This window comes from Balaenoptera acutorostrata, chromosome 21 (assembly GCF_949987535.1).
Source record: "Balaenoptera acutorostrata chromosome 21, mBalAcu1.1, whole genome shotgun sequence".
Lineage (NCBI taxonomy): Eukaryota > Metazoa > Chordata > Mammalia > Artiodactyla > Balaenopteridae > Balaenoptera > Balaenoptera acutorostrata.
Genome location: NC_080084.1, coordinates 34,834,338 through 34,844,109, shown reverse-complemented (window position 1 = coordinate 34,844,109; position 9,772 = coordinate 34,834,338). Strand labels below are relative to the sequence as shown.

Sequence of the window (9,772 nt, the reverse complement as noted above, 5' to 3'; positions counted from 1 at the left end):
CCGTGTCACATTGGGGATAAACTTGGTACCATATCCATTCATTTACAGATGCTTCTCATCTGGTTATTCTCTTCTGGGCACTTTTCTAAGCAACTGAACCAATTCACATGCCCAGCTGATTCTATACACCAATTGGCTTGGGCCTAGGTTCCCGGACCAATCACTGGCAAATGGATGAAATTACTCTTAGCCAATCAGTGTGACCCCCAAACCAGGATTTTGTAGTAGTAAGCACTGACTTTAGAGTATTCAATCATCACTTATATGACATATTTGTTCAATGAAAAAATTTACAAGACTCTTCACTGAGTATAACATAGCATTGAATATATTAACTTCTAGCTAATTAATATTCCTAGCTTTTATAACTTAGAGGAGGAAAGATGAAAATATTTTAAATATTTTGAAGAAATTTAGAAAGATAGCAACTGAAAAACTATAAATAAAAGTTACCTTACTTAATCTAAACAGTTTCAAATACTTTTAGTTTATCATCTTTGCCTCTCATACTCAACTATGGATTGAAAAGTTATCTATGAGAGAAAAATTAGTTACAACACATTTATTGCATAACCTAAAGAAATTTATGCCCCCAAATTTAAGTCATTCTTAATAACGGAAATAGCTAATTGACCATTATTTGTGACCAAAATCTAATTATTTGGAAGATGTGACTATAGAATTTTTCTTCAGAATTACATTTTGATATTTTTCCAAGAGATGTTGTAACCTAAATAAAACTCTTATAATGATACAAAGTTATAAACCCAATTTAGCATGTGAATCATCATGTTAGTTATACTAAACCATTATGGCTAATTCTCCTTTGAAAACTTTCCAGGAAGAACTTGATCTTTCTGTCTTAGAATATGATCCCTGTATTTAGAGAATTTAAGGGCCCTCTAGTTGAGTAACAAAAATGGAACAGATAATGTTTTAATGGCAGTTGAACTAAATATTTTGTAGCTGTTTCATAAAAAAGAAACTCTGGGGATTTCCTGCTAGTAAGTGAAGAATAAGTAAAATGTCAAACCTGCTGGTATAAGAGGTCAGAAATTATATCTGAAGTTGTCTAAAGCTATAATTGTTTCTCAGAAATAAAAGCTATGGATATGGGAAGACATTATAATAGATTTCAAAATACTCATGGTTGTTTGGTAGAATATTTGAACTTTATCTTGGAGATAAAGATAGTTACCCTTATAATAAAAGGGTATAAACTTTGTATAGTTCTTATTGAATCATGTTTTATTAAAAATTCTACAATTTAATATTATCTTACATGCATTTTGAGAGAAGGGGAAACTGAATATGGCAAATTTTCAGGGTATTTTATGGACAAAATATTCAAAATCCCAGATTCCTAATCTCTGAATCATTGAGCTATGCTGTCTAGGTGAATTAACTTAGAAAGTAACCAGAAAAACTTGGTTTTAAATTACTTCTCCATTAGTCACTAGGTGTGTATTTTGCGGAAAGTGACTTGATCCTTCTAAGCCTCAATTTTCTTAACTATATAATGGATATATTAAGGCATCAGTAGATTAACTAATTTTTTGATAAGACAGCAGTTATATTTTAATCAGCAGAGCCATATGCAATACCTTAAATCCATTCTGAAACAAGATATAAATTTAAAAATTAAAAATTTCTTATTTCTACTAATGTCAATTCACCTATAGTGATGTTTCAGAACCTTGGGTGCACATGGGAATTCCATGGGGAGATTTAGAAATTACTGCCTGGAACTCAAACCTGAAATTTGTATTTAGTTGTCTTGGTTACGATGTAGACACCAGGATATCTAGGGATTGACTTAAAGGATTAATTATTAGAATTTATCCCTGTATAGTTTTGAATAAGAATATATATTTACTTTTAAACTTGATGAATAAGCATCATATTTAAACAGCCTCAAGTGTAACCACACAGCTCTAAATAGCAGGTCAAGCTTCATTGGTATTTCCAATTGATTATAAGCCCCTACCAAACTCAAATTAATGATCTGTAAGGAGTATTAAATAACACAGAATAGAACTCCCCAGAAGCAATGTGCTTGGCCCTCTATTTTCTCATTCTATTCACCCCCCTGAGTGATCTCTGCATCTCCAGGCCCTTGATTACCATGTGTATGCTGATGATTTCAAATGGCCACCAGCCCAGACTCACTCCCAATCTCCATACCCATGGCCAACAGTGACACACCCAATTATATATTGGGTATATAATATCCAATTATATATCCCCAAAGCACTTCAGAACCATCATGACCAAAACTAGATTTACTCCTTTCTCCTTAAAATCCTCTCTTCCCTCTTTATTTACTATCTCATTAAATAATACCTGTTGCAGAGACTCCAAAAATAGTGGGTGGACCTCCAGCTACTACCTGTTGTCAGGACAGATGATGCCATACGTGCCTCAAGAGGGTATGAAAAGGTTTACTCATCACCTAATGAGGCTTTATGGGGAGATCAGGGGAGTCCCCAGTCAGGTCCCAGAATGGTTTAGGAGCCAGCTGCTCCTAAACCAGCTGGCTTAGGGAAACAGGGAAAGGAGACTGGTCGAGCAAACAGGGAAAGGAGACTGGTTTGGCTTTTAATGAGATTAAGGGGTGGGGCTGGGGTGAAGGTTCCCTTTTTGGGTCCAGGTCTTTAGTGGTTTGAACTTCCCAGAGGTGCTAAAGGAGAAAGAACCTGGGGTTTCTTAACAGCTCGTGAGGCAGAAGCCATCAGTCACCCTTGATTAAGGGTGAACCACAGTAATGACTCTGGCTCCATGTTTGTCGTGAATTTGGAACTTCCTGACCACCCACACAAACCCATGAAATGTATTGTAATCTAGTCAGTATACATCTTTAGTGGATCACTTTCATTCTACAATTATAAATTAACTGGTGTTATTCCTAAGAATAAATGCAGTGTAGTAGGTCTATTAAATAAGGGAACATTGGCAATCCTGCACAGACAGATAATAAACTCTAGGATACAATACTGAATTGGAATTAACGCAGAGAAATTTAAAAAAATATATGTATATATATAAGTGACTAGAGTAGTACATCTGTATCTATTTATACACACATAAAATAAAATTAAATATATTTAATATTCTATTAACAAAAATACATGATGAATTTTAGGCCAGTTTATGGTAATCTTTGTAAAAATAGGCATGTATTACACTTGAGAAAAAGATGCTCCTATTAACTGCTGTTTCTTTAGATACTGTCCCTTGGTGATACTGAATAATTCATAAACCCTTGGGGACATAAGGTGAAATACTGAAATTGATATAAATAGTGTAAAGCTATACCACGTGAAAAATTAAACTTTTGTTTTTAAACTTTGGTCTTTAATCATGCTGTGTTCTCTAGTTAGTATCCTCATGATCTTTTCCTTCAGTTCAAATCTCAGAAGAGAAACTTTCATTGCTAAGAAGTGCCTTAGTATGTAAACCGCATGGTTTATATTACCAGAGTTGGCCAGATTTGATGAGAACAATTAATCACAATAGTTCTTACAATGGCAGAAATGGATGAACTTAATTTTTTTTCTTTTTGAAAGGAAGAGAAAGGGGGGAACAAAATCTCTTAGAATTTGTTAAAACAGCTTATTGACAAATCTGTAAGACAATTATGATAAATATGTACTGTAAATTCTCTGGCAAATTATTTTATTATTGTGAGTATTTTGACCTTAGTATTAGTTTCTCTAAAAATGAATTTGACCAAAAAAAAAAAAGAAAACAAACTAGTGGTCTTTTGAGTAAATGAATAAAATACAGACTGAGAGTAAGGAAATAGATTTTTTTTAAAAATACCCTATAAAAATCTTTGGTTATTTTATTTTAATTCTATGTTTGTATCTATTGAAAATATGTCCTAAGCAGATATTATTTTCATAAAAATATTTGATTTCTCTAAAGTGAAAGAACTACTTGCATAATCCTGGAAAATACAAAAGAGGTTGCCTCAATTATGTTAGTTTAAATTATTTTCATTTGCTGTATGGACTGATATAGTTCTACCTCAATGTAGATATTTTAAGAGAACCTGACAGATAACTAGAAGAAACATCCAGTTGAATGGATTCTATTGCCAATAACATGCCAGGCTTGGCTACCCTGAAACCCTTTAACCACAAACACCTAAAGATTCTAGATAAAGTGTTACAAGTTTAATGAATGGCTTTGCTAAAGGAAGAAAAGAGAATATCCAGAAATCCTGAACAATCAGGCAAAAGAAGCCAAGTCCCAGCCAGTTGAAAACTTAGTGAAAATTGCACGCTCTTCACTAGGTTCTTTCAGGTCTACTCTGACTGCAAAAACCATTCAAATCTTCACAACAACCCCCTGAGGTGGGCACTATTATCCTAGTTAACATTACATGACTTGCCCAAGGTCACACCTTGTAAATGGCGGACGTGGAATGAGAACCTAGACAGTCTGACACTGGAGTCAGTCAACTTAACCAGCTCATGGATTACAAGTCGCTGGACGTGAGATAACAGAGCAGCCTCAAAGGCTCTATAACAGTGTTCAAAAAGATCAAAAAGTACACAGGAGTCATAATGAAGGAACAAGATAGTAAAATAAGAATAAACATATTTGAAAAAGATCTAAATAGAACTTGTGGACGTAAAAAAAAAGTCATTGAAAGTAAAACTCATTTTACTTTAGTGAATGTTACTTGAGTAAGCTATTACCGCCAAACCTAGTGGAATGCTGAAATTACAGATTAGAATGAAGTTTGCTATATCTGTTTTTCTGTCACCGATTTGGGAAATGAAAACACATCGTATGCTTGTGTATTGTAAACTTAGAGCTTCCTAGTTTCCTGCTGCCTCAACATCCCTGCAAATAGGCTGTGAGTAACCCACCCAGATGACCGGGGGCAGCAGTGTGATAAGGCTGGCTGGCCCCTGCCACAAATAACCCATTTTGTCCTGAACGTGACCTAGTGACATCAGATACATCAAGGAAACCCGTGATGCCTTTCACGTGGGTACTCCAACCCGACCCCCAGTAAAGCACTTGCCCAAGGGCCCCTCCCTCCCTCCCCATTTTCTCTCCCTGACCCTCCCCTTCTCCCCCTCTTCTCTCAGCTCCCACCTGCTTGGTTGAGCACGCTCCCTTGGCGCTCCTTCCATTGGCCCCCCTCTTGGTGAGCACTGACTGTCTCTCTAGGACCTGTGAGTATAATAAACTTTGTGTTCCTGCCTCTCCTGTGACCCCTCTTGTGGCGGTACCTGACTGACCATCTCATGAAAGAATATAAGACAGCTGGCTCCTAAACCTTCTTCTTCAACTTACACTTGACCATACTCCAACCACACAGGTCAGAAAATGACAATCCTACAATGTACCCAGGTGGAAGAGAACCAGATTATTGGAAAGTATTTACATTATACTGTAAATATCCTTTGACTAATATACATACATTAATATGTACATATAGTTTGAAAACTGGGGGTGGGCAGGGTGGGATAAAGAAAATGAATCTATTCCCTGTCTTTTTAGAAGTGGGAGAGAATCACTCAAATGATGGAATGCATTTGGATGGGCACACAAATTTACTCAAGGGAGGATATAATGGGAATAATTTTAATTTTTTAAATACTAAAATGAAAGGTCTAGGTTGATGGACCCTAGATGTTGCTCCAGATATAGTTTTGGCTAATATATTTTATTATTTCCCTGAGCTTTAAGGTTATAATTTTTTTAATATTACTGTATCATTACTGAATTTTCAAAAGCTTACTTTTCTTATAATTAACAAAATCACATTAATAAATCACTGTACTTTTTATTCTCTCTCTCTCTCTCTAATATAATATACAGTCACCATAGTCAGCATGAAATAATTACAAACAGAAAAATAACCATAAATTCCAATACCTATGGGAGTAGGATGCTTTTTTCCCCCTATTTTGACAAAGAGGCACAAACACACATTGAGATAATTTTACAGTTGAAAATCGGAATGATCACTGAGAACGTTCAGGTACCTGGGGAGATCAGGTAGCTTGCTGAAGGATGTTCTAAGGGGTAGACCTAAGAAACTAGGGTCTGTGTGAATGAAAAACTCCAACTCTTTCCCAGTCAAACGACCTCCTGAGGTGACAAGAGAGGAAGAGCGAAGATAGTAGGGCGAGAAAAGGAGGGAGGCATCCCGATGGCATTTGGAAGAAATAATTTCATCCTCTTTTGAATGCCCGGAGTGCTTTACCTGTAATTATTTAAACCCTCTCATCTCTTCAAACAAACATTAATTTTAATTATAATAAAAATATCTTCTATTATTACTTTGCCTCCACGTACCTTTTAAAGAGCATTGCATGCATTCATACACTTACCTCGTACAGCACATTTATGAGGTTGCTGCAATTATAATTCTCAGTTTACGAATGAAGAAGAAAAAAGATCAAGTGGCCAGCCATAACCACACCTGGCAGGCAGCAACAATGCTGCCACGATTTCTTGAACAAATCAACGAATAAATAAACACTTTAATTTTTCACTACTACTGTAGTCTCTGTAAATAGCAGGCATGTTTTCTGACATTTTATATCCTCATATTTTTCTGATTTTTTTCAACATTGATAGCAATAAGATTGTTGAGGAAAAGTAACATTTTTTTTAAAGATTCTAAAATATGAGCTAGTGAGCAGCTCAGAAGATCATGTCAATTCTCATTAGTAACATAAGCACTTTTCATTTGACCATTTATTTCTTACCCCTTTTCATCTCATTTATAATCTGGTTTTATTCAGCTTCCTTTTCAAATCTCAAGGAATCTCTTGAGTATTTCTTGGTCTCCCGTGATGCTGTGCATCTGTCCTGGGAATTCTCAGGCAGATGACTGAAGTACAGGGAGTCGGCTGACTAGCCTGAGATCACACTGGAGCTACTGAAATTTAGGATTAGAGCCTGAGGATCTCTTGACCCTGCATTTCCTCTCCCCCAACAACCATTAAGATTAATTACCTCAAAAAAAAGGAAAACCACCACAAAACCCAATAATTACTTCATTCTTCTCATGACTGAGGAACTGAATAACAGACTAATCAGACTTCAAGGATCACAATCCAATAATCAAAGGAAAGAAAGAGACACACAGCACTTTGCCTTGAAAAGGTAAATCTGAAATAAAGGCTTAGATGGGAAAACCAGAAATTGCTAAGGAAACACTAATGGCTTGCCTTAGTATCTGCAATCCGTTCCATCCTGTTCTTCATGTTCCAGAGAGATTACTCTTCGTCTTGTACTTTTCCTCAAACATGGTATCCTTGAAAGAAAAAATTAAAAAGTATCCTGTGGTGTGTTTCTTTTACTTTGAGTTATTCTAATTTAAGCTAATTTAATGCAGTTCAAATGTACATGTAATTAAGCATGTAGGAAGCTTTTCTTTAATAAGCGCAGTTAAGTTCAGAACTTTTAAGAACATCTACAAAAGAGCCTCACACTAACCTCCTGGCAAAAAGTAAATAAATGACCACACCAACTACTTAGACAATGCAATACTTGACTGAAAAGACATGCATGTACAAGAAAATAAAAGAGAAAGTATAATTTCAAATTACTTGCAGTACATAAGTCATATGGTTACAGGGGAATTTCAGCCATTTACACATCATTAATTGAAACTGAGGGAAAGTGAGGACAAGATAAGAATTTTCATCAAATGTATTAGTTTGAAGGAAAATATTAAAAGAACCTAAAGATTTTATGCATTCAAAAATGTTCCTGCTTAACATTACAATTTGCCTTAATTTTCTCTCTTTCTCTTTCATTTCTCTCCTTTTCCCCATCTTGCTACGTATATTATCTTGCACAAATTGAAAGCAGAATTGTATTGAAAGAATTCCAAATTTGAAAAAATTTGTGATTGTCTTTAGTTGAGAATATACAACAGATTATTCACTTGGTCATATTTCAGGAAACCTCTCTAAGCTAATAGTTTAAAGAATTTAAAAACATTGTTACCAGTTTTTCACTACATCTTGAATATTGTAGAGATCTCTATCCTAGTTATCTTAAATGCTTCTTAACTTTTCCACCCATATCAAAATATCTCCTCTCATTTCCCTTTCCACAAATAAAAAAGCAGGAAATAAACATCAGAAGCTTTTAATATCACACATAAATTTTTTTATAACAAATTTTGGTGATGAAGTGCTCAAATAATAAAACTATTAACTCTAATTTTAAAATAAATATTATACCTAGAGCATAAATTTATTTTGTATAAGCAATTAATGTAATGTTTCCAATTAAATGTGATATTATGCTTTTAATAAAAACTTCTGTTTTCATTTTAAAAGATAAACTCTGGGTTGTACATTTTTACAGTAAAAATAATTAACATGTTCAAGTTTCAGGTTTTAATATATTGCCAAATGTAAGCTTTATACTAATTTAAACTTTAAAAAGGTACAGTATTTAAATATATATTACAATCTTTTTATATACAACCATGAAAGTAACTGTCTTAGAAGTGTCAAAAAGACTTTGGTATTTAGCATCTGTCTTTATTTCAGGTTGAAACTTTGATTATTTTTCTATAGGCTTCTTTAATTTATTTCTTCTTTTTCTTAAAAGATATCCACCTCAATAAAACTGCAACATTTTAACTGATGATCACTTGATAGATTAAAAAAGATAAAGTATATTTTGACAAGTATATATATTTTAAAATACACTATCAGTCATTTACCTTTTAAAAACTTACACGTTTAATCATGTCTAACGTACACTTTTTTTTTGATTGCCCTTAAAAATTCCCAGGTCCCTCCTTTATATTTTAGCCTTTTGAGCATGGAAAAATTTCCCTGTATCCTCTCAGCTCAGGTGGAATATGTGACTCAAAGCGTGTATTCAATAATCGTTTTGTGACTGTTGAATAAATGGAGTCCACATGGTTTAGTATGTACATAAATTATATTGCTGCTATTATTCCTAATCATTTCCTTCAGAACATATTTAATCATGGCTTCAGTGTTGTTCATTTGTTAATTTACTCAACAAATATTTTTAAAATATTTGGATAAGGAATTGACTCTTCTTAATTAAGTAACAACAGCTATCCAATCCTCTGTGCCTGTGTTAATCTTCCTGAACATGGCTAAGCCCTTGCATTCCTAAATGTTAAGCATATGTCAGATCCATTGGCTGGGATCTGAGCTGTGGTCTTTCTTTAGCTTGTACTATGATCTTGTCATCATGCTCTGGTATGACAAAGTTCACAACTAAATGGAAAGAAGGACTTTTATTAATTAAATAATATATAAATGATGGCTTTCAGAGTGGCTCACTTTATAAGACAGTAGATTTCAGAAGCATCTGTCACAGAGTCTGGAGCCTTGAGTCTCATTTATTTTGCTTTGTATGTGCAAGTAGTCTGAGCTCTTTTTTACTCATCTGCAAAAAGTGAATATCTCTATCTAGGCAACACAAGATTGCTGTGTTAATTAGTTTGTGAATATGTGACAACACTAAAAAACTATAAAGTGATATTAATATAGGGATTGGCAAACTATCACCTGTGGGCCAGTTGCCTGCTTCCGTAAATAAAATTTTATTGAATCACAGGCATACCTGTTGATTTATGTATTTTCTATGGTAGCCTTCAGCTGTAACAGTAGAATTGAGTAGTTACAACAAAGATCTCAGGCATGCAAAGCCTAAAATATTTACCATTTGATCCTTTAAGGAAAAATGCTGACCCCTCCTAATAATATTAATACTAATAGTTACTACAAATAATAATAGC

The 9,772-nt window shown here is 34.3% G+C and overlaps 1 long non-coding RNA gene across 1 annotated transcript in view; it reads right to left on the bottom strand.

The window, feature by feature from the left end:
- Positions 1-7,202: 7,202 nt before the first annotated feature.
- The window catches only part of LOC130706105 (uncharacterized), a 126,776-nt gene continuing 124,206 nt past the window's right edge, over positions 7,203-9,772 (bottom strand). The window contains exon 4 of the long non-coding RNA XR_009006504.1: positions 7,203-7,288. This is a non-coding gene — a long non-coding RNA (uncharacterized LOC130706105). The remainder of the gene's footprint in view (positions 7,289-9,772) is intronic.